The sequence below is a fragment of the Xenopus tropicalis genome, chromosome 4 (assembly GCF_000004195.4).
Source record: "Xenopus tropicalis strain Nigerian chromosome 4, UCB_Xtro_10.0, whole genome shotgun sequence".
Lineage (NCBI taxonomy): Eukaryota > Metazoa > Chordata > Amphibia > Anura > Pipidae > Xenopus > Xenopus tropicalis.
Window position 1 is genome coordinate 116,646,023 of NC_030680.2, and position 26,908 is coordinate 116,672,930.

Genomic DNA, 26,908 nt, shown 5'->3' on the forward strand with positions numbered 1-26,908 from the left:
TGCTTGGTTCCTTGCTTCTGGGGAGGATTGATTGTGCATGCTGTCTTCTCCCTGGTCCGGGGCTGTGACCTGTGTGGAGACATATGGGGAGATCCCCCCACTCCCCGTGCCTTGCCCTGTGTGCTGTGAGGCCCCTTGGCCTGTTCCCCCCCTCTGCGGCTCCCCCAGCCCTGCCTCAGCAGGCCGCTGTGTGTCCCTTGTGGCCCTGTGCCCTCCGTCCTCTCCCAGAGCCTCCTGTTCCCCTCCCCCTCCTGGGGAACCTGGTGCAGCTGAGGCCCCGCCATTTTGAGAAGGCCCTCTTGTGGCCCCCCGTTGACCCTGCCCCCCGCTGCTATGCCTGACCCCTGCGCGAAGCGCTGGGCCGCCCCATATGGCCCCCTCTGGGGGTGCTGCTGACAGGCCAGCCCGCCCCCCGTCTAGGCTGCCCCCGCTGTTGTCCGTCCATGCCGCTGCCTCCTCCCGTCTTCTCCCGTGTGCACCCCTACTCGCCTCTCCTCCCTGGCGTGCCGGTCCTTGCCGCTCCATTCTGGGCCTCTGCGTTCCAGCATCCGCACGCTCCTCGCCGCTCTCCCCGGTTCGACGCGCTGTCTTGCGGCTGTTCCCTTGCGCCGGGTCTCCCGCGGCACGTCCGACTCGGCCCTCCTGTTCCGGCGCTGCTGGTACCGGTCCCGTCTGCTGGGTTGCCCTCCTGGTCCTGCCGCGGCCTCCGGGGGTTGCCTGCTGCGGGGTCCCGGCTGCTTCTCTTGGTCCTGCTCGCGCTGGTCCCGGACTCCTCGTGGCAGGCCTCCGTCTCCTGGCTGGCGGTGAGGGGCTCAGGCGGTTGGGGGCCCTGGATCGCCGTGCTCTCCGGGTGTCAGGTGGTGGTGGTGGTGTCTGGGATTGCAGGAGCCCCATCAGCCAGTCTCCTCCTCGCCGCTCTGCTTCTGCCCGTATCTGGGCCATAAGCGCCTCCATGTCTGCCATGCTGTGCTGGTAGGTCCAACTTCACCTTTTGGCTCCTTTATTAAAATGGTGGCTATCCCAGCCTGTCCACTCCTAAAATGGCCTCTGCCCCTCCTCCCCTCACTGGCCCCCCTTTTCCTGGCTGTCCATTACTGAGCCCCCCGCGTAGGGGTGGGCCCAGGTCATGCTGCCCCTCCTCCAACCTGTTCAGCTGCTATCCGTGGCATTACATTTGCACTCAAATTTATAATTTACACACTTCATCATGGTAAGTGAAGATGCCCTTTTTCTATTAGTGTAGAGATCTTAGTGGTCATTCAGCTTAGAGGATTTGCCTGGAGGTTTCATTGGAGGTGATCCATGTCTGCTAAAGGGTGTCACTGAGGTGAAGTGGGAACCTGCCAAGTCTGTGTACAAGGGGGGTGTCAGTATGTGATTATGCTGTGCAAGTTACTGTAACCACTTTACCACAATTGCCTCATTAATACTGTGAGTAGTAGTTCTTGGCTACAATAGGGTTACATATACATAAAAACGAAAAGAAAAATAACACTTTTTCTATCATTTTTATTTGTTTTTTAAACATACATTTCTCATGCCAAGAAACTATTTCTCACAGTCTATTACATTAGAATTAGAGATTCTATGACATTAAAATTACAGAATACCAAACAAAAAATAAAGAAAATATAACAAGTTTTATAGAGTAAATGAAAGAGAAATATACAGGCAGATTCTAATATCACTGTGTTTTAATATAGTCTTTCCAAAGCCGATAGGCTTCCTGAATATGTATTTTTCCAATAAAGTCTCTTGGAATCGCAAACTAGGATGTCAATTTTTTTTTTTAAGAATTTTGATTGAATCATCTTGACGCACCCCAGTCTAGGCCCTTTATAATATATATTATTTGGATTTAATGATCAGCACAAGTATATCATTGTTACTTTAATTAAACAATGAATCTACAATCCGCTATTGCAAAATGGTGGTTTTAATAATATTGATATGAATGATTTTGACATATTTTACTTAAACTGGTTTAGAATTAAACTGCTTTTACATGGGTAAAATAGATAGGCTGCCCAAAATAAAACACATTTGTAATATAGTTAGGAACTCTACTTTCTGCTTTAAGCTCTCTAACCTCTTAGACAGTCAGTGACTTTTGGGGGGCTACTGACTGCTAACAGCTTAGAGAGCTGTAAAGGAGGAAGTAGTATTCTGGCCTATATTCTGAACTAACTATATTACATATATTTTTTATTTTGCGCAGTCTATTTTACCCACTTTCATTTTTACACTGAACTATTGCTTTAAAGCAGGAATAAGTATTAGTGGAATTTTTGCTTAATGACATAATCTAAGCCACTGTCAATTCTATACGGTCATTGATAGATCTAACTTAATTATCAATTGCTTTCCTTCAGACAGCTCTCAAAGCTGAACTAATATTTTCTAAAATCTTTTGGGCAAATAAGTATAATTGAAAATGAGTAAATAAAAAATGAATTTTAATCTTCAAAGCAAATCAGTATTGATCTAACTTCTAAAGAGTAAAGAGATTTGGTTTGGCAATCAGTTGCGCATGGGAAAATCATTTTCTTAGGTGAGGGATTTGAGAATGTTTTAATTAACAGCTGATCTTAATGAATAGCAGTAAAAAAATACAAAAGAAAATCTAACAGCTGGATGAAAAATGTATTGTTTTTAGAGCAATACATTTTATTTTTTTACAGACAGAATACAAGCAATAATATTTGCAATTGCTTTATATGACTCAACAGTTAAACATATTTACATAAGGGATAGGCAGTGCTTCAGATTTTTTAGAGCTATAACTCAGCAAGATGTTTTACAAAGATACCTGCAATATTGTTCCATTATTCAATTAACATATATTATATAATATCAGACTCAATATCTTAGAAAAAAGGGGTATGTTGGACATGTTGCATAAAGAATAAAGTAAATGCCCTTTGCACTGTTTATGGATATTGAAACACAAGAGGGCCGATTCACTAAAGTGCGTTAAAACGTGCGTTATTTATAGCATGCTTTATCGCATCTAATTTTTTGCGTCTTAACTCACGATTCACTAAAGGCATACTTGCGTTAATTTACGCACGATACTGCTTGTGTTATTTTAGTTGCGAAGACGGAACGAGCACTAATCAACACACCACGAATAAATAGTTGCCACGTGCGAAAAATCGCACGCCATGGTAGCCATACATGCCAATACTTACGGAAAATTACTGTACTGAAAATGACCATTTCCCTGCAAACTGGAGGCTGCATCACTCTAAGAACAACACAGACTTGAATAAATCCCTCTGCAAAATCCATATTTTATTGCCAAAAGCTCATTAACTGTACTTTTCTATAATTACCGCCTGCCTCAAGTAGGTGTTAATTTTCGCTTAGACTAATGCAAATACTATAGTGAATCGTGCGTTAATTTTCGTGTCTATTTTAACGCAAAAAGCGTGCTATAAAAATTAACGCACTTTAGTGAATCAGCCCTAAGGTCATTATTTTTTCTTATGATGTAACAAAGAATTTAAGCAGTTTTATCTATTGTAATCTGTAATCATTGTGCAATACAAAATTAGTGATAAGTGAATTTTTTCGGCAGGCATGGATTCGCAGCAAATTTCCATATTTCGCCATTGGCGCATTGTTTCATGAAACTTCAGCAAAAATTTGTTGCAGAAAAATTTGTTGCACAACAAAAAAGTTGCGGCTGCGTAGAAATAGGCTCAGTCACATTAAAATGGGTGCATTTGCACGATTTGACGTGCAACAAAAAAAAATTCATTGTGACAAATTTTTCCGCAGCAAATTTTCATGGAGATTTCGCAAAACAATTTGCAATGGCCAAATGCAAAAATTCGCTGCGAATCCATGCCTGCCGAAAAAATTCGCTCATAACTATCTACAAACTCTCAATAACAATTGTCAATAACAATTAACAAATTTTTAATTAAGAAAACCATATAAAATTTGGCTATGACAACTCCCATTCTACATGAACTTACAAGCTTTTAGATGCTGAAGTTTAACATTCAAGGTTTTCAGATTTTTTGATGTATAAAAATAAAATTGAATCATAGAAAAACTTCAAATGCTGATGAATCCCCCCCCCCCATGTTGGTTTTTAATATTTATTACATGATAACATATAAATTATGAATGCAACCCTATATGCTGCAACTCTGTTCAATATTTACAGTAGATATAGATATAGATATATAGATTTTTCATGTGGTGTTTAACCATACATTAAATATCTGAAGAATGTCATAGGGTTGATTAATATAGAGGAGAAAATGTAAGTTGCAGGCAGAGGTTCTTACTGTTTAACATAACTTGTAACCCAGTTTTGAAACCATTTAAATATTTTACAAATGTGCCTGACGCTTACATAAGCTTGCTCTTTGGTGTGTTGCATTGCTAGACAGAAACCTCACTACACACCCATCTCTGATTTGTTTTGCAAGTTCCACCATTGTTGTGTAACTAATAAATAACTTTTGAACTGTTTAACATCAGTCTACTCAAACTGAAATTTCATAACTCGTATGGGCTTCAAGAGTTTTTTTTAATTGAAGAAAGTTTTCAACTTTACAAACTGGAATAAAACTTCAAAAACTCAAATATCTCAAATTGAAAATATGGGTTGACTTTGCCTAACGCAACTCCCACTGACTTCCCACTGACTTTTTAGTTGCGCATTTTTCAAATTTTCAGGTTTTTTTGTACTTAATAAGTTTTTGAACCATGAATCAAATTTTAGCAGAAAAAATTGAATCATCAAATTTGAACATTGATAGAGCACCCCCTTATTAATTAGTAATTAGCCACAATATAAAAGAGAAAGTAATTATGTGGTAGACCACTAGATTGCCTTCTAAGACTAGAAATAGATTGTCAGTGTCACAAACTGATTTTTTAATGTTTATGGGAGGCTACATCTTTTGACAAATCATTCTTCTACTCTGCTTCTACATTTGACATGTTGATCTGATCTGAATTTGTCCCATTTTGTTTTGATGAACAATTCACAAAACTACAGAGAAATTTGCAAAACAGCAGAAAATTTGTTATACAACTGTTTTTGCCGTGCATTATTTTTTTAATGTGATCGCGCCCATTTTGTGCGCATGTACCTAATTTGACACAACTACGCCTATTTTGATCTGACTGACTTTTTTTTATTATTTATTATTTCGTTCCATATTTTCACGGAAGTTTTACAAAACATTTTGGCAATGGCAAATGGAAAAATTTGTTGTGAATCCATGCCTGGCGAAAAAATTCTCTCATCACTATAGACATCATCCTTATTGTCATTGCTTACTCTAACTTATAGTAGAAATATGATAAATGTATGAATGTTCAAGTTCATATTTATCCAGAGGTAAATTTGCAGTTCCCCTTCCATGTATCTCCAGCATCATTATCCCTGTTTTACTCTTTCCTACCTGCAACATCCTTGGGTTTGGTGTACATGCCTCTGGCTAAGGATTACTTATTGGACAATATTGTGCTTGGACAGACATTGCAAACTAAACGTTACACGCAAGGTTCTTACAGGCAGAAATTAATTTCCAATACCAATCCCTAAGCCTCCACAGGTCACATAATCTAGCAACCTCCAAACTCTTAGCAAGAAATTTAAGAAATGATTTATATGTAACAAGCAAACTAGATGGATCTATTTATTTGCATTTTGTAAGACACACATATAGTTTAATAAAAAGCACACAGAGTGCTATGCCAAAATAATAAAAAGCATGGGCTTTGTTTTCCTGGCTCAAAAAAAAAATGTAGCATTTTCAGCTAATGGATTTTTTAGTATGCTTTACACTGCTCAGATAGAGTCTGTAATGCTAATGGCAGTCCCCCATCCCTCACAATCCTTAGTAAACATGTAATTAAAAACAAATGTAGATTTGATGTAAGTAAAAGTGCACTTTTCAGCCACTTAAAATAATATCTAACTTGAAATATAATAATTTTATATTATTTATGGCAGATTTAAAAAAGCAATTTAGTTTTAAACTATGTATGAATAAAAAGTCCACTTTTTACAGGATTTCTAAAAGTTTATTTGTAAAAGGAAATGTCAAGAGACATAAGGGGTCACTTACAATAAAGAATGCAATGTGCAAAAAAAGTGGCAATTGTGCACACTGTGCTATTCTGTTGTCCGCAAATTGCTGCAGGTCTCTGCACTCTATTTCATTAATACAGCACTGACAGTGATGTACTGGTGATTCGGGATGGGGGGGGGGGGAGGTACAGAGGCATGCCCCAACCCTTCCCCTAACTTGCTCATCATTCAGCACACAACATAAGGAACGATAGAGGGCACAGGCCACAATGGGCACTTATACTTGCTTTATGGCAGGCAATAAGAACAGGGCTGGCCTGCACCCCCTGATGCTGCTTTCTGCACTAAGTGCTGGATTTTCACACAGATTTATGGAAGTTTTTCTCAACAGTCTGAAAACTTTTCTAAATATTCAGAAAATGTGTACAATAGTGATTAGTAATTTTTTGGCAGGCATGGATTCGCTGCAAATTTTGGGGTTTCGCCATTGGTTGATTTTTTTACAAATGGCAAAATTCAGCGCATAAAAATTTGCAGTGTGACATGTTGCCCACAGCAAAAAAATTCCGTGCATCAAAAAAAAATTAGTGCAAGCATAATTTATTTGCACATACAACAATTTTTTTGATGTGACATTTTCGCTATTCAAAATTTAATTTCAAAATGTTTTCCCTGTTTCGCAAATTTTTCCCCATGTGATATCTCTATCCCTTAATATGTTTCCCATCTTTCTGTAATATATGCTCTCCTCTAGTGATGAGCGAATCTGTCCCGTTTGGCTTCGCCGAAACATTCGCAAATATTTCAAAAGATTTGCGAAACGGCGGAAAATTCACGAAGCGGCGAAAATGTTGCACTTCAAAAAAAAATTGACGCCCGCAGCTATTCTTCCATCGCGTGGCTATTCTTTTGTCGCTTGTGGCTATTATTTTGTCGCCCGCGGCTATTATTTTGTCACCCGCAGCTATTATTTTGTCGCTCGCGGCTATTATTTTGTAGCAGGCTACAATTTTTGGACGTGCTGCGAATTTTTCCACGGTGAATTTTTTCATCCATTTTGCAAAACAATCCGCCAATGCTGAAACGCGGAAATTCGCCGCGAATCCATGCCTGGCGAAAACTACTCTCTTCTCCACTATTTCCCACCCTCAGGTCCCCTTCACTGTGCATTACATCCTTTACAAAACATTCTATAGCTGTTGTTTATAGCACATTTACTAAGTTTTTTTAATTTTTCCATTTTTCAGTCCCAAAAAAAGCCACACTGGGCAGTTCAAAAGTAAAAAGAATAGTTACATCAACAGGCAAAAAAAGTTATTAAGATAAAAATGGTGGATAAACTCTGACTTGTAAATCTAGTATAAGTAAGTCTAGAGCAACTGACTTGCTGAGTAATCATTAAAGATGTTTCACTACTCATCCAAGCAACTTCTTCAGATCAACTGATGGGTAGGGGAAGCCCTTGTATGTAAACTTTTCCACTAATCCAATCACAAGGATGCATTGTAACTCTTTAGAGAGGTGACAACTGAAACTCACAGGGGTTGAAAATGCTGTGAGGTTATTATGATAGGATTGTTAAGGTGTCATGCAACTCTTAGAGACAGATGTTAGGACAGCATTGTATGTAACAGAAAAGTGGTGTCGGAGGCCCCTATCTCTGTTTAGGTATGGTTTCTCCACCTTAACATGAATAGCCTCTTTTATACTTCATTCAAACCAGTGGTCCTTTCTGTCCACAATGTGGACATTGCTGTAAGGAGTGCCCCTTGTCTTTTTTTTTTCTTTGGTTTTCACCTCTCTGAAGAGTTACAATCCATCATTTTAATTGGATTATTGAATGAGTAATGAAACTTCTTCAATGACTACTCAGCAAGTCAAGTTGCTTAAGATTTACCTAGATACACCATGACTTGGATAAATGAAAACCTTTATAGTCATCTGACTTGTATATGCTACCAGTGAAAGCACTTGAGTACTGGACAAGTTTGGGATTTTATACTGGATGAGATAAGCCAAGAAATTATACTCATGGAGGCACATATATCAACATTTTTATTGTTGTGGTTTTAGAAGTTTTTAAAACCAAAAAGAAACTCATTTCCACTAAAACCATGAATGTCTAGTCATTTATTAAAAAATTGAAATGGAAAAACTGCGAACAAAAATAAATAGCAGAACGAAAATTAAAAGAAGATAAAAACTGCACATTTTTCTAGTTTTTTAGGTTTCCTACAAATCTTCATGGACCAACAAATAACCCCCCCCCCAAAAAAACCTTTAAAAGCATAAATTAAATAAAGATTGTTACAATTTGCCTAGGACAACTCCCATTGACTTCTACATGAACTCGACAGCTTTTAGATAAAGCCAATAAAAGGGAAACCATTTGGGGGTTTTAACCTTGAAAGTGAGTAGTTGCAGGTAAAACTAATTCCCTTTGTTAAATGCATGTTGAAGCAGTACAATTCTTAATGAATCAGATAAATGTGAGTGTAGGACTGACCAGACTGGTGATAACTTTGAAGTTGGGCAGCTTAAAATATATTGCAATATATGGATAAACAATCCCTGTTTTACTTAAAGAGAAGGGCATTTCTTGGTAGCTTAATGCACAGAATGCCTTAATGTCCTATATATTAATAATGGGTGAGTGCAGAGGATCTCTTGTTGCTGTCTATATTCATTTTGTGTTCACAGCCTCATTGCACCCCCGCCCAATGATTAAAAATGTAGTGATGAGCACTACTTCCCCTTGTTTGCTATAGTTTATACAGGAGCAGTGGCCAGCTCTATGTTGCAGCTCCCACCCTTCCCAGCTACAGTCAGGTGATCCCAGTGGAGCCAATAAAAGGGCAACCATTTAGCCGTGTTAACCTTGAAAGCAAGTAGGTTGCAGGCAAAACTCAGTCCCTTTGTTAAAAGGAACACTGTCATGGGAAACATTTTTTTTCAAGAGCTTCTCTAGCAGAATCCTGCATTGAAACATATTTTTTTATATGGGGCCATGTGACATGTGCGCTGATAAACTTCAATCACACTTTATTGCTGAGCTGCAAGTTGAAGTGATATCACCCTTCCCTTCCCCCTCCCCCCAGTAGCCGAACAGCAGAACAATGGGAAGGGAGCAACATAGCAGCTCCCAGTAGATCCCATTAGATCAGAATAACACTCAGTCGAAAGAAAGAAATCCAAGTCCAGCTTAGGACTCCTCCAGTTACATGGGAGTAGGAGAAACAAAAGGTTACCTGAAAGCAGTTCTAATGTGTAGCGCTGGCTCCTTCTGAAAGCTCAGACTCAGGCACAGTGCACTGAGATGGTGCCTACACACCAATATTACAGCTAAAAAAATACTTTTGTTGGTTCAAGAATAACATTTTGAGTGAACTATTTCCTATGTAAACATTGTAATTTAGAAAAAAAAGGATACCATAAAAATCATGACAGTATCCCTTTAAATGTATATTGAAGCAGTATAATTTTTAATGAATCAGATAAAAGTGAGTGTAGGACTGGTCAGACCGGGGATGACTGACGTAGTTGTACAGCTTGAAGTATATTGGAATATATGGAAAAACAATCCCTGTTTTGCATTAAAGGGAGGGTATTTCTTGGTAGTTTAATGCACAGAATGCCTTTATGTCAGAGGATCTCTTGTTGCTGTCTGTCAGCTTTTAGATAGCAAAGGTTTGTATTAGTGTTTTTTTTGGTTTTGATGCATAATAAATGTCAAAAAATGCAAATCCTGTAAAAAAAAAAAAAAAAAAAGAAAATGAGTAAATGATCAACATATAGGGGCACATTTACTAAGCAATTTTGAGATAAAGTCTGATTTTTTCTTACTTCTAGACTAAAAATGACCGTAGTAGAAATATACTATATTGTTGTTAGAAGCAATAGTTAAACTAAATGTAGGCAGAAAAAAAGAAAATCGATAACAAATAATGGATTCAACAGTTCATTTCCATGTGAAATATGTTTCTGCCTTTAGGCAGTTAAGCAGAGTAATGTGTTGGAAACAAACATTAATCCAGGTCCAATACAAAGAAAAAGATGCATCATAGCACCTAACACTGTTGACCAAATGTAGTTATTTTTAATACAAAGAGAAATGTTTTCAGAACATTTATTTATGGATTGAATTTCTTGTTGTACAACAGTACACTTTAACTGAAATTTTCATCATTGTTTGGTGAACCATCATGAGCTGGAATGATTTACTGTACTATAGTATTGCATTTAAATTGAAAAGCAAGGCAGACGGTAACACTGATATATGCTGCCAAGCCTGCCATAAATTTGTATTAGTATATTGATCAGCAATTGCTCTAAACAGACAAAAGATCCACCTACAGATTCATTAGAATCAGCAATCATTTTGGTAAAGAAATTTAAAAACAGGACCAATTAGCTGCATGAGTCAGAAAAGAAGAAACTATGAGGACACTAAGAACTTCCGTCATCTCATTTTCTATTGTTCCAATAGTGTAGATGCAATCACACAGTAAAGAGATGATATATAATATAATAGGAACATCATGCAACATAAATACCGTGCAGGGCCTACCGGCGCTGGCATAAGAATTAGTGGAGCTTTGCTCTTTGCTGAACTTTCTTGTAACCTACTTTCTGTAGTCTAGCACCTAACATACAGGTATCGGACCCCTTATCCGGAAACCCATTATCCAGAAAGCTCCAAATTACGGAAAGCCCATACCCCATAGACTCCATTTTAAATCAAATAATTCAGAATTTTAAAACTGATTTCCTTTTTCTCTAGTAATAAAACAGTACCTTGTAATTGATTCCAACTAAGATATTAATAATCCTTATTGGATACAAAACAATCCTATTGGATTTAATTAATGCTTTACTGATTTTTAAGTAGACGTAAGGTATGGAGATCCAAATTACGGAAAGACCCCTTATCCGGAATACCCTTGGTCCAAAGCATTCTGGATAACGGGTCCTATACCTGTATAAAGTTTACAATAGAGGCCCAGCCTGCTTTACTCAAATGATCCCTACATTGTCTATTGCTGATTTCCTCAATAAGAATAGGGCAATAGGTACTACACCAGCCAGGTATCCACAGGGAGGAGCTCACATACTGCATGAATGAAGAGCTTTCATAAACCAAGGACTTTTTAGATACACTATACAGGCATTAAAGCTAGTACCTCTTTGCCGGGAAACCATTTGGTTGGGTAGACTCCTCTAACATGTTACATTGGGACTATTTCCTACTTTTCTTATACTTTTTCTTAACTACTATTGCAGGATTAAGGGCAAGGACAGACAGGCAATTAGTTGCCGCAATTTTTAAAAATCCGATTGCGACGACTAATCGCAGTGGCAACAATTTCAAATAGAACCGTACAAGTCGGTGTGACGTAAATATGTAGTGCTAGAGAAACTGCTATTGTTCTTGCTGTGCTAATTAGTCAGCGAGATCGGTTTGTTAAAAATTGTCCGACTAACCAACCTAGTCTGTCTTCACCCTAAAAAAGGAGAAAGCACCGACACTGTAGCAGTGAAACCTTATCCTGTATAGAAATATATTGCAATAGGGGACCTTTATATATTCTATGTTAATTCTACTGCAATATACATGTTTACTATTTATGTGCGATTTTCTTTCTTATACATCATTATGTGGTGATAGATTAAGTAACCAATTTTTGTATTACTTTAGCAAATTATGGCTTTTTTAATCATTTTAAGCAATACACACTGTATTATAGTAGTTATTTTTATGTTATTCCTTTGATCTCTTCTATTACATGCATTTTTTTTCAAGGCCATAATGTATTTTCATTACTGGTGCCAACACTTGGACTACACAATCAAGGTTAGCAATACTGCCAGTAGCAAAATTAATCTGCCTCCCTATATTAGTACTCAGGTGGATAATTACTACAGGGATATCTCTCACGACCATGACATTTAAGTTTGCATAATTCAGTGAAAGATAGTTGGTGAGGAAAATGGAATATAGTGTTTTCTGTCATACTGTCAGTTTTGCTTTTGACTGGATTTCAATACAGCTAGCATGTAATTGTGCCTGCATATGTCAGCCTTATTTTTAACCAAAGGCATGCTTTATTCTCTGAGCTGTTTTATCTTACTTAGCATACGAAGAGGTATAAGTGGGAGAGGATTTGAGAAGTAGAAGTGTATGATGGGGTGTAGTAAGCAAAACAGCACTGTTTACTGTTTAGTAAAATGTGAAGAAAAACAACTTTAAAATGTCATTTGTGTGTTTGGTACATGTGATAATGAAATATTTTGAACAGTTTTTCCTACCATAGTTTACTTTTTGTCGCTTTAAATGATATTTTTATGGCAATGTCCATTAGGATATAAATTTATTTTATAAAGAAACACAATATGTATTCCAGCTCTTAGCTGTAAAATTTGCTTCTCTTCTTTGCTTGTTCCACCAATGTCATGTCTGCTAGCCACTGTATTGATGATTGTTAGCCAAGCTTCTTCTTGCACTGGAAAATATAGCAATACCTAAAGGTACAATATGCACTGAGCAGCTGAGCAGGAAGGAAAAAATGCTTCATTTTTGACAGAGCTGCTAAACCAAAAACCTTATATTAGCAATAAAAGTCTGCTAATATATTTAAAAATGAAAAAGTAAAGACTACTGGTATGGGACCTGTTATCCAGAATGCTCAGAATCTGGAGTTCTTCAGATAAGGGATCTTTCCATAATCTCTCTGTAATTTGGAACACCCAAGAAAAGGGATGTTTCTGTAAGTCTGTAATTTCCATAAGTCTCAAGAAAAAAAATGATTTTGTTTTTCTCTGTAATAATAAAACAGAACCTTGTACTTGATCCCAGCTAAGGTATAATTAATCCTTACTGGAAGCAAAGAAATCCTATGGAGTTCAAAATTATAGAATGCTGGCAGCAGAGAGGCAAGGATGTCATTACTGCAAGTCAGCAACAGAGGGAGCTAGAGAGAAGGGGGTGGTTCCCTGGCAGGATTTGTGGGACTGTCCACAAGGGTAGAAAAGTGAGCCGGGATGGGGTGTGGCACTGCAGAAGCAAGCTGGCGACCTGAAAGACATCGGCCTCAGAAGGAAGGACTTAGAACACGAGGTAGGGAAAGGCTATTAGGGTAGTCAGAAGAGGAATAGTTTTTTGTAATACCACATGCTAGGGATGTGAGGCAGAGGGGAAGAGTAGTAAGGGCAGCCGCTTGTGCCCCACCCAGGAGTCAGAAGGGGTTAGTATCTAAGCACCATGGTGTGTTTTAAGCCAAGGTTTTTCAGAGGGACCCAGTAGGAAGCACCTGGCAAAACTGGTACCATTGGGTTAAGCACTGTGAAAGGGTGCGTGTGATCACTTAGGGCTAACTGTAATCCTGTAAGTGTACTACTCTGTGTAGATGTGGTTTACCAACTGTGGTGATGGGCAACTTTTATTTATGTGGGAATGTTGAATGAAAGTGTTTACTGCTAAAATGTTGTGGATAAGTTTTCTTTTAATGAAACCTGCATATACAGTAGATATCCACTCAACTAGATGTCTGGTTCAATGGATGGTCCATCTAGAAACTACAGGTATGAGATCCTTTATCTGGAAACTCCAAATTACGGAAAGCCCATCTCCCATAAACTCAATTTTAATCAAAAATTTAGAATTTTAAAACTGATTTCCTTTTTCTCTGTAATAATAAAACAGTACCTTGTAACTGATCCCAACTAAGATATAAATAATCCTTATTGGATGCAAAACAATCCTATTGGGTTTAATTAATGTTTTATTGTTTTTTTGGTAGACTTAAGGTATGGAGATCCAAATTATGGAAAGTCTCCTTATCTGGAATACCCTTGGTCTGGAGCATTCTGGATAATGGGTCCTGTACCTGTATTAATACTGCAGTTTCTTTAAGGTAGAGATATGGAAAGCTCAGAATTAAGTGAAGGCAATTCCCCAGAGAGTCCATTTTAATCAAGTAATTAACGCTATGATTTTCTTTTTCTCTGTAATAATAAAACAATTCGTACTTATCACAGCTACAATATAATGAATCCTTACTGGAAGCAAAACAACCTAATCTTTAATCTTGAAATGATTTTTTGTAGATCTAAGGTATGGAGAGTCAAAAAATCTTCAGAAAAGACCCCCTTATCCAGAAAACCCCAGGTTTTGAGCATTCTGGATAGCAGATCCCATACCTGTATTTTGATAACAGGTGTGTATGTCATGTCAATATGAATCCTGTCTAAAATAAGCCTCTGGAGGTCTTCAATTTCAGTAATTAACATAAGAAAGCTAAACGGGAAGAGAATCATAAACCATAGTAACTAATGTGCAAGAGGTGAATGTAAAGCAAAAAGTGAGTTTACACAAAACAGGGAAAAATATGGGACAATTGAACCCCTTTAAGAATCAATTTTAGTCTTTACTGTAAACATCTAATTACCGAAGGCTTCATAACAAATCAAATGTAAGAGTTACTGCAGCTGTTACAATGCTACTTGCTTATGAGCTTCATAAATAGGACCAGATGTGAAATAATTGCAAATCAGTTTTCTTTATTGATTGACAGAATATTAAAGAACCATTAGGGGGTATGAATTATGCTGTCATAATGTCAATATGGGGACTTAAAACGTTAGAAGCCGTAGTACACCTATTGTCAGTAGAACCATTTTACAAACATTTCTGTAGTTTTCTATTTACTGTAGATTAAATTCATTACCTTTTATGACTGATGGATTTATCTATGCAAATACTCTCAGCAGGAAACAAAGCTTAAAAATGATTTTATATATCAACCTTTTCTTTTACATTTTAGTGAATGTTTAACACACTTACTCAAAATTCATAATAATACAGTCCTACAATGATGCGCACAATATTTTTTTTTACAATGTTTTTGCACCCATTTCACAAATCAGTCAACATGAGCCTTCTGTGAGCAGCCTACAAGACAACAGGAGGGTTGTGGGAAGGGATAAATAAAGCTGTGGCCAGACAGTCAGATAACAATTGAGATTCACTCATGATTAGTGATGGGCGAAATGTTTCGCCAGGCATGGATTCGCGGCGAATTTCCGCGTTTCGCCATTGGCGGATTGTTTCGCGAAACAGATGAAAAAATTCGGCGCGGAAAAATTTGCGCACGTCCAAAAATAATAGCCGCGGGTGACTAAATAATAGCCGCGCGACAAAATAATAGCCGCGGGTGACTAAATAATAGCCGTGCGACAAAATAATAGCCGCGGGCAACGAATTAATAGCCGCATGACATACGAATAGCCGCGGGCAACAAAATAATAGATGTGCAACGAAAGAATAGCCGCGGGCAACAAAATAATAGATGTGTGACGAAAGAATAGCCGCGGGTGACATTTTTTTTTTGACGTGCGATATTTTCGCCGTTTCGTGAATTTTCCGCCGGACAGATTCGCTCAACACTACTCATGATTTTACCTATTTACTGAGTGATTAACATTATAGGAAGCTAAGCAAAGCAAAAGTGAAATCATTAAAAAATATTATTTATAATTTCAATACAAAATAAAGCATACAAAGGGGCACATTTACTAATCCACGAACAGACCGAAAGCGTCCGAATGCGGTTTTTTTGTAATGATCGGTATTTTTGCAACTTTTGCGTCCATTTTTCGTATTTTGCGCGACTTTTTCGTCGCCGTTATGACTGTATCTTATATTTTCTGCGACTTTTTCGTCGCCGTCGGGAAAAAAATGGATTGGTTTTTCCGCCGTTTACAATTGCTTAATACGAAAAAATCGTGGCGGCAATGAAAAAGTCGCGAAAATATGATAAAGCCGCGACGGCGACGAAAAAATCACGCAAAATACGAAAAACGTGACGGCGACAAAAAAGTCGCAAAATTTTCATTTCCAATCCGATTTTTTCCCATTCGGGATTCGGATTCGTGGATTAGTAAATGTGCCCCCAAGTATACATAAAGAATTTTTAACATTTTACTATAACATTCAGTACAGGTATGGGATGCCTTATCCATAAACCCATTATCCAGAAAGTTCCAAATTACATAAAGGCCCCATAGACTCCATTATAAGCAAATAATTCTAATTTTTAAAAATGTTTTCCTTTTTCTCTGTAATAATAAAACAGTACCTTGTACTTGATCCCAACTAAGATAAAAATTTATCCTGATTAAAGGAGAAGGAAAGGCTAAGTCACTTGGGGGTGCCAAAATGTTAGGCACCCCCAAGTGACTTACATGACCTACCTTGTACCCCGGGCTGGTGCCCCCGTTAGGAGAAAACAGCACCAGCCCGGGGGACCTGTAGACACCGCTTCCTCCTTCCTTTGCGCGCTGCTGCCGAAATCCGTGGGCCGGCGCATGCGCAGTAGAGTGAAAAGCCGACTTTAATGTTTAAGTTCGGCTTTTCACTCTACTGCGCATGCGCGTGCAAGCGAGGAGGAAGCAGGTAGCGCCGGCAGCTGCCCCGGGCTGGTGCTGTTCTCTCCGTACGGGGGCACCAGCCCGGGGTACAAGGTAGGCGTTCTAAGTCACTTGGGGGTGCCTAACATTTTGGCACCCCCAAGTGACTTAACCTTTCCTTCTCCTTTAAGGGCAAAACAAGCCTTTTGGGTTTATTCAATTTTTAAATTATTTTTAGCAGACTTGAGTTATGGAGATCCAAATTATGGGAAGATCCCTTATGTTTTAAATTTGGCAGCTCAGGAAAGTTACATGAAAATAAAGGATCAAAAAGGTATTGTACAAAGCTGACTATCACTAATTTTTATATAAATCTTTTGTAACATCCTAGGGTTTGGCTGTGGCCAAAGATCTGCATTTAGATCATCTTTACTGCCCATAAAAAAGGGAGGTAATATTCTATAAATACAAGTGGAATTAAATTAACTGAAGGAAATTCTTGCTCCTGTGTAAGTATGGTTTCAGGTTTGTGCTACAGCATGTAGATTTAGAAACATGAAACGGAAGATGCACTTTCTTATTGGGATGCTTAGTAAAATGCAATTTAGTTTCTAAAATAATAAAATCCAATTTAAATAAAAAGAAGAGGCCATAATACCTAACAATAAAAATGATAATTAAATCCTAAACATGCACACTCTTGTATAAAAAGCTATTCCAGAGACAGATGTTCAAAGGATATCAGAAGGGTATTGTCATAAAAAGCTTATAGTATCATCATCAGTTTTTGAGTATAACAATAATAACCATTATTAGCATTATCAGAATAACATCTGCCCCGGCCCCCTCCTCTTTCCCCGTATTGGTTATATTTTTATCGTGAGCACTTGGCTACCTTGCAATTTTCTTCAAAACACAAATAACTGTATAGCATTCAGTGAGAGCAATGGCCATGTAATACTTCCCTATACTAATTTCTCTTTCTACCCTCCACCCATGATTCTGCATACAAAAATTCGATTTACAGCTATGGCTGTGTTAAGTCAGTTGTAGCTGTAAATAATATTCAAAGCATGGGTAAAGGAAATGGCCTTCTTGGAAGCTGTCCATATTTTGATTTGCTCTCTTGTTAGAACTTCCATTAATTTTAAAAGCACAGGCTGATAAGGTATCTGTCAGAAACAATGTATTCAAAAGGTTAGCACTATAGAATAATATTCCGGCATAATACAACATAAATGATAAAAAATGTCATTGTATATGCTTTGTGCAAAATCAGATCCTTAGGTCTATTTGCATGCAAATTTTGTTCACATATTGTATAATACAATGCATAACAGAGTTTAAAAACATACACTCGCGCTGTAGTATAATCAGAGCATTCTCTCCTTCTTGTTGTGCTCCTTTTTAAATATGAATCTGATTATGTTTTCATCCACATGTGACATTAAGAACAGAACAAATTTGCATTGCTTGTGCAGTGTTCTTTTTAACTGTTTGAGTGCCAGGCTGACAGATGGATATTTTAAAGGGAAACCGTAGTGTTCTCTGAAGATGCTTAAAAAACACACACATTTGCTGGAAGATGTTTCTCATAAGCTACAACTTGGAACTTCCAATTATGATATGAATTGCAGATATTTTAAAGTATTGGATAAATACAATTTAACTCTATTTTAGAGTATAACTATATCTATGGTATTGTTAAGGCTATCACACTGATTCTACATATTGACAAATTAACCTGGCAACCAGCTGCAAAGGCTTTGGTACACAAAATATTTTCACAGCTACCATCTGTCAGAAAACCATCGGCAGACAATCATTCCTATTACAAGTATAGGATCTGTTATCCAGAATACTCGGGACATGGGAATTTCTGTAATTTGGATCTCCACACTTTAAGCTTCACACTTTAACCTTCAACATTAAATGAACCCAGTAGGAGTGTTTTGCCATCAGTGTGGATTCATGCAGCTTAGTTGGGATCAAGTACAGGTATAGGATCCATTATACAGAATGCTCAGGACCAAGGGTATTCCAGATAAGGGGTCTTTCCGTAATTTGGATCTCCATACCTTAAGTCTACTAAAAAATCAATAAAACATTAATTAAACCCAATAGGATTGTTCTGCATCTAATAAGGATTATTTATATCTTAGTTGGGGTCAATTACAAGGTACTGTTTTATTATTACATAGAAAAAGGAAATCAGTTTTAAAATTTTGAGTTATTTGATTAAAATGGAGTCTATGGGAGACAGGCTTTCCGTAATTTGGAGCTTTCTGGATAACGGGTTTCCGGATAAGGGGTCCGATACCTGTACAAAGTACTGTTTTATTATTACTACATAGAAAAAGGAAATCTTTTTTAAAAATGATTCTCTTATAATGGAGTCTATAGGAGATATCCTTCCTTTACTTCCTGGATAATGTGCTTTCAGATAATGCACTAGTGAACAAAAAAGCTGGAATGGGTGCATGTGAAGCAGTAAGAGGCAGATCAAGGCGCCAAGGTTGCTCCTCCATGTGCTTCAGATGCAGTGTTTTTTACACCATTAAAAAATGCCTAAGGGGCAGATTTATTAACATTCTGATTTTAGTGGTTCGAGAGTTTTTCAAAACCACAAACACACTCATTTCCACTAAAACCACAAATGTCTAGTCATTTATTAAAAAACTGAAATCGAAAAAGCACAAAAAATTAAAACATGGAATGAAAAAGAAGTTACAAAGTTTTTTTACATTTTTCCATAAATCTTTGTGGGCTCACAAATGTAAAAGAAACCCAAAAACCTTTAAAACCACAATTAAATAAAGATTGTTACTATTTACCTAGGACAACTCCAATTGACTTCACTACATGACCTCAACAGGCATATTTTTACATTTTGTTTACACCGCAAAAAAAAAAAAATGAATCATGAAGAAACAACATAACATTAATACATGCCCCACTAAGTAATGCATAAAACTTTTTTCTTTTTAGAAGACCAACAAGCAAAACATTCATTTCTGGCTAATGATGATTTCCAAACAAAATGAACAAGCAGCATTTTTTTTTTTTTTTCACTAGAAAACGGGACTTGGTCTTTCGGAATTGTTAATATTTGTTTGAAAGATAATATGAAAATGCTGGATACAGAGCATAAATGTGTTGCTCAGTTCCAAGCCTTAGTAGCCACAAGGCAAGATTTCAGAGAGTTTCTTATGTGAGCAAGAGTCAATAGAGAGTTTAGTCATTCTTGCTTGGCCACCCGTGCCTATAAGAAGAGCTGCCTGGATTAGTACAATGTGATGAATGTGTCATGGCCCTGAGCTGCCTTCTGGCAATATGTAACAATTTTACTCTTTCAGCTAAAAAAACTGCACATCCTGATGGTAACACAAATATTTATTTAGATTTTGGAATTTAGTTTCTTGTGTATCTGTGCACATGCATTTTGTGAGTGTAATATACATACAGAAACATAGATTAAAATACAGTGAAGTTTACCAATAATTAATGAGTGGAGGTGTATAAGTGTATGTTTCTGTGTGCGGCTGGAAAATAGAGAAAAGAATAGTTTATTGGGATCATATCCCCTTCCTATGAAATACATGCATAAAATAACAGAAGGCATCATGTTATTTGCACCCTTGTCAACTATATCTATATGATCAGTATGAGACAACTATCTATATAGAATAACTATCTTAGATCTTAAATTTTGCACAATGTATGTTGAAGTAAATAAATAAGACAAGCATTTTGAAATGTAATTTGTTACTCTTTTTGAATGTTTGGAAAACAAAATGGAACATAACTGCAAGTGGGGTTGTGTATTAAAGTGTATTCATTAAAGGTACTCAGACCCCTTGCTGAGTGTATAGATAGGTCAGTATGGATCTGTATGTGAGTGTATAGATAGGTCAGTATGGGTCTGTATGTGAGTGTATAGATAGGTCAGTATAGGTCTGTATGTGAGTGGATAGATAGGTCAGTATGGGTCTGTATGTGAGTGTATAGATAGGTCAGTATGGGTCTGTATGTGAGTGGATAGATAGGTCAGTGTGGGTCTGTATGTGAGTGTATAGATAGGTCAGTATGGGTCTGTATGTGAGTGTATAGATAGGTCAGTATGGGTCTGTATGTGAGTGTATAGATAGGTCAGTATGGGTCTGTATGTGAGTGTATAGATAGGTCAGTATGGGTCTGTATGTGAGTGGATAGATAGGTCAGTATGGGTCTGTATGTGAGTGGATAGATAGGTCAGTATGGGTCTGTATGTGAGTGGATAGATAGGTCAGTGTGGGTCTGTATGTGAGTGGATAGATAGGTCAGTATGGGTCTGTATGTGAGTGTATAGATAGGTCAGTATGGGTCTATATGTGAGTGGATAGATAGGTCAGTGTGGGTCTGTATGTGAGTGTATAGATAGGTCAGTGTGGGTCTGTATGTGAGTGTATAGACAGGTCAGTATGGGTCTATATGTGAGTGTATAGATAGGTCAGTATGGGTCTGTATGTGAGTGTATAGATAGGTCAGTATGGGTCTGTATGTGAGTGGATAGATAGGTCAGTATGGGTCTGTATGTGAGTGGATAGATAGGTCAGTGTGGGTCTGTATGTGAGTGGATAGATAGGTCAGTATGGGTCTGTATGTGAGTGTATAGATAGGTCAGTATGGGTCTATATGTGAGTGGATAGATAGGTCAGTGTGGGTCTGTATGTGAGTGTATAGATAGGTCAGTGTGGGTCTGTATGTGAGTGTATAGACAGGTCAGTATGGGTCTATATGTGAGTGTATAGATAGGTCAGTATGGGTCTGTATGTGAGTGTATAGATAGGTCAGTGTGGGTCTGTATATGAGTGGATAGATAGGTCAGTGTGGGTCTGTATGTGAGTGTACAGATAGGTCAGTATGGGTCTGTATGTGAGTGGATAGATAGGTCAGTATGGGTCTATATGTGAGTGTATAGATAGGTCAGTATGGGTCTGTATGTGAGTGTATAGATAGGTCAGTATAGGTTTGTGTATGCTGGGTACACTTCGAGAGGTTTAACTTAACTACAGTATGAAACTATAGGGCAAAGGACATTGAAGAGAATGCTTTCAATCTGCCCACCCTTTCCCCTTGTATGTGCAACCATTAATTAACTCTTTGCTTATCATTCTAGGAGAGCAAAGAGCTGCTCCATAGGCTGCAAGAAAAGTGGCAAATTTCCACAAAAAAAAAAAAAAAGATTGTTGCACTTTTTCACATCATGGCAAATGAGCTCTGGGGCTTTTCAAAATAAATGTTCTGCTAAACCTTTAATATTACAATGTCATTACAAAAGGTAACAGGAACAAATGTATGTTAACACATCAAATTGGGTCTCTGTTTTATAAATACAAAATGAAAATATATATTTTCCCACTGTACTTTTAGGCTACAATCTAGTGATACCAAGCTGGTGCTGTCCAGCAGGAGTTTAGTGGCACTTGGGGGGCTCTAACACCCCACTTGAGATCTATAAAATGAATGATTGTATATAAAGGTTCCAGCATAGAAAAAAGCTTGGTAAGTCGTCTAAGGACCAAGCCAGCATTACCATCATTATCACATACAGATCCTTTATAAATTACTCCCTCTAGCTTTGTAAACACAATCAGTTTCCATCCATCAATCAGTATTCACAATTTTAGCTGCACTTTATTGGGGTCAAAATAACAGTTATCCTCAGTTTGAGTATTTTCTTAACTTATCTGTGCATAGCTACATTGTTCTTATTAGTCATAGCTCATTAGAATTGTTATTAACACAAGCCAGCCTGTCATATCAATAACATATGATTTCATCAGAGAACATTTTATTTGTATTGGAATGAAAAGCAGATGACAAAATGAAAGATTACGAGTTAGACAAAAATGAATAAGTAATGTACTACTGTTCTCATGTTGCGCCAATAGATATTTCATGGGTGCAGGACATTTACAGTATTTTATGAAAATCTTTAGCTATGTTTTATTGTAAAAATGCTAAATATGTATCAGTACTATCTGCCAGATTTTAGGCAATAAGGTACAGAGGACAAGCATTATTTTAACAAGGGATTGTGGAAATCTGTGGTGCCATATGTTTGTGAGAAATGGCCACATGCTAATTATGCATTTTAGGATAATTAACCCAAGTTTGCTGCATCTGCCAACTTTTTAGCAGACATATCAGTCAGTCACAACCAAACTCTTCCTAAAGGAGTGAATTTCTGTTTTGATGGACTTTTTCCCTCAAATTATAAACTTTAAAAAAAAGCAAAAAAACAAGAAATACAGTATTCACAACTGCTCTCCCAGTAATTGAGCCATATCACATAGAAAGGGTTATTTATAATCACAATTAGGGTCACAAATACAAATAAATACAAGCACAAGATTTGCACCAAGACTCACATGACAATGGCGTTTTAAAATTATATGATGTAATGCATGAGTATTCATTTTTTTTACACGTTTGTGTTTAAAACTTAAACCACTTAAGTCAATGGGACACATTTAGATTGCAAAGTTAATTCCAGTGGTAAAACACAGTATAAAAAAATCAGCCATGAACCCCTCTGAGACTCCAAAAGATGGGCCAAAGCCCTATGCCCTAGGTGCCAGGAGTCAGGGGCTTTCTTTATACGCTTATCATGTGATTGTTCACCAATTAGATGCTTTTGGAATGAAATAATCTAGAATTCCCTTATGTATGCATTCCTGAAGTATGTCTGCTGGCCCAGATTGAGGAACTACTTAATACAACTAGATTGTTGGTCAGGGCCTTATATACAATGCAAGAAAACTGATGGTACTAAACTGGATGGGAACTAGTGCCCCATTAGTCAAGCAATGGCTTGCCCTAGTTAATTCATCCCTCCCTTCCATCAGACTCACCCATGAGGCATGTGGTTGTCCTTAAAAATTGGGGAAAATTTGGACTCCATGGCTGAAGGTAAATCCCATAACACCCAAGGTTGATAAGCGCCTTAGCTCTGCCCTTAAACACACTAAATTAGATGGTCAGGATGGTACAATCAGCATGTATATGAATTATTGTAACATGTTACAAACTTTCTTTTGACAAGCTGTCTGTAAACTACTGTGTCGTCTCTGTGTGATTTCCTTGCTATGTAATTTCTATTGCTCCTTTTCTCTCCTGTTTTCTTCCCTCCAAGTTAAATTAATAATGAATGGTCACCAAAATTTTATGTGGAGAATTATGCCAAAAATATACTGCTTGATAATTAAGACATTTTTTATGGCCTGGTAGTCAAATGGTAATGGGTAGTGTATTTGATCTGTGTTTTTTTCTTTTTTGCACAATTTGATAAATAGGCCCCTATTATCTAATACAGTATATTCAAGCTGGCCAGCTACGTCAGTGTTGTCATACCTTCATATGATTCATATTAAGCTTTGTTAATTTTAAAGGATGGAGAAAAGTTAATTGTGTGTAGATTGAAGGGCCCGCTGTCCATGACCCTCTCTGGATATCCAATCTCAACCCTCTATCTGCACAACAACATACATTCCCCACTAATGAATATAGATTGTTTATCTCAGTTTTTCTGAACAATGCTTATATAAGCAATTTTGAATTCACACAAGAAAATATGTTCTAGAATATTTGTCAGTGTATTCTATACCATACTAATGTAGACATCACTCACTTTAAATAATTAAATGTAATAAGTGTTGACCTACTGCATGCATATGTATATGAAATAATTGTGGGGGAAAAAACAGCATTTCCCAAAGATGTCCTGTTTATTTATTCATTTATGCTTGTATGTATCTATTTATTTATTGCTGATAGTTAAACAGGGCGATATACCATTTTGCATTACTGTAGTACCTATACACTTAAAACCACAACGGAGCATACATTAGGGGAATATACAGTATAGCTGCAATGTGCTTTCCAGATGAGTGAGAAAAGCAGTTATAGACGTGACTCTTTAAATGTTGGGATAATTATACAATCTGAATATGCAACAACATAGAGCTATGAATATATTTTATAGGATGTGCCTAAAGCTGGCCATACCTGCACCAATATTATTGTACAAAGCCTTGTATCGTGCCATATTCAGTGCAAGTATGGTCTCTCAAAGAGACTATGGATATCGGTCATCTCGTCGATCGACCAGGTTAAAAGATTTTGATCACCCACCATTGTTTAGGGCTGAATCGGCAGGTGGAGGTAGAATTTCTATTGTTTCTACCTTCATATCTGATGATTCAGCCCTGAACGTTAGTGAAGGGTGGAAACAATCTTTCAGATCGTTATTGCTATGTGTATGGCCACCTTAAGAAAATAGTATTATAATAGCACTTAAAACCCAGTAAAACTGCCCAAAGATTATGCATTGTAATAAATATAACTGATAACTTGTGGCTGAAAAAACACAATCCGGGGAAGGTGAGCAAGAAGCAGAGTCAGAAGCAATAGCCTAACTGATGGGCTCCTATGACTAACCTATATAACACAACCCTAAGGGACAGATACAAATAATATGCCTACAATCAGAACAACTCAACATCAGTCCTCTTCTTTAATGACAAATAGACTACAGGAGTGATGCAAGTGTACAGCCTATCTGGTTGCTCTAAAAACATACAGGTGCCATTTCTTAGGTATTTAATGCAGAATATTGTAGCAAAGTATGATTACACATGCACTGTTAAGCTAATGAGCAGTGGAAGAGTACAATATACTTGTATGTCCATGTAATGCCCAAAAGTTGCCATGTCCCTGGGAGCACAGCCTAGAGTTTAGATATATTGAGTACATAATATTTGCCCTATTATTTTTTTTTATCCTTCCTTTTTGCACTGTTTATAAGTTACTGCTGTTACTCCCTAATTTACTCTTTAGAAGTGATTAGTTTAAAAATTGTAAAGGTCATAAATAGTACAAATTGCTGCTCTCTATTCATAAAGAAATAAGGTCTTTGAAATCGGAGTTTGCAGAGTTCAGTTTAAAGTTACTTGGGATGGCTTTATACTACAAGAACAATCCTACTGTTTTCAGAAATCTCTCTTGCGATTAATTAAGCAGCTTATCTTTAAGCAACATGAATCCTATCATCCAATTATAATTTACATATTTCAGTCTAATACCCATCTTTTCTTTACATACATAATTTTCTTTTATAATAAGAATTACCACTGGTCTTATCATTAATATTTACTTTGCTGCCTCTTTTTTCTTTTTGTCCCACATGTGTTAAAGACAAAAGACTGAATTTTATCAGAATCATTTTTGTACTTGAAAACATGTTGTCATATTTGAAGTAATGTAATTGTAACAACATGATATGAGTGTCCAAAGAAAAAAGTCTGAACAGAAAAAAAGATTTGTATAACAAGCAAAACATGGCAATGTCAATTATTTTTTTTTACTAATATCTTATTATATCTTATATCTTGTTATAATTTGTTGGTATATGGAGATTTCTTTCAAACCATTGGATATACTGGCAGGTATTTTATAAAGATTAAGTATACAAGTATATCCAATGGTTTGAAAGAAATCTCCATATAATAAAAAATTATAACAAGATACAGGTGCCAAACAGTAAAAAAACAATTTAAAAAGGTAAAATACCAAAACCTGGTTAGGTATTCCTAACATCAAACCCCTTTAATCAGACTTTGATATAGTAATATACTCACTGGGAGAGCATCTACGCAATTCTAATTTGAGTCAGTAGCGTTGGTGTAACGATAACCCTATGCATTTCTTGCATGCTCGTTCTTAAAGGATCAGTGTAAACCTTTTGTAGATAAATGCCCTCTGTATATTGTGAATTTGTATGTTGCTCTTTATCCTGTAGCCGAATATCTTTTATGCACTGCTGAATTTGTATATTAAATCAAGTAAGTCCATATAAGACATGCAGTTTTTAGTGTAATAAACTATTTAATAAAAGGGGAAAAAAAATTTCAAACCCTTTGGAAGTGTTTTATATTTAAGCACGCTGTTACTAATACATTCTTGAATTGTAACCTTTGAGATTAGCTTATTTGTATATTTTCCCAATACTTTGTGGTATGTGGCAGCTCACAAGCGCGGGGTGGTGTTTTCTTTCTACTTTGCCATAACTCTTTTACGTCCTTCTGTCCACAATAAACCAGCCTTATGTACCAATACTATCCAGTTTGAACCAAACAGCCCTTTCAAAACCTCTTGCTCAGTTCGAAAAACCAGGCCAATTTCCCCCCAACTGCTCAGCCCACAAATCGATCGATCATGGGAAGCCAGCACTCACGTTTAATATGGGATTCTTTGCCTGGGTGCAGTCGCCAAAGGAATTCAAAATAATAACCGGTGTTCAGGTACCACTCACACAGGACTTAGGATATTTTTACATCAAAAAAGATAAAGTCGCATTGATTCAGTACATAGAACTCAATGTCTCTCGTAACAAAAAGTATG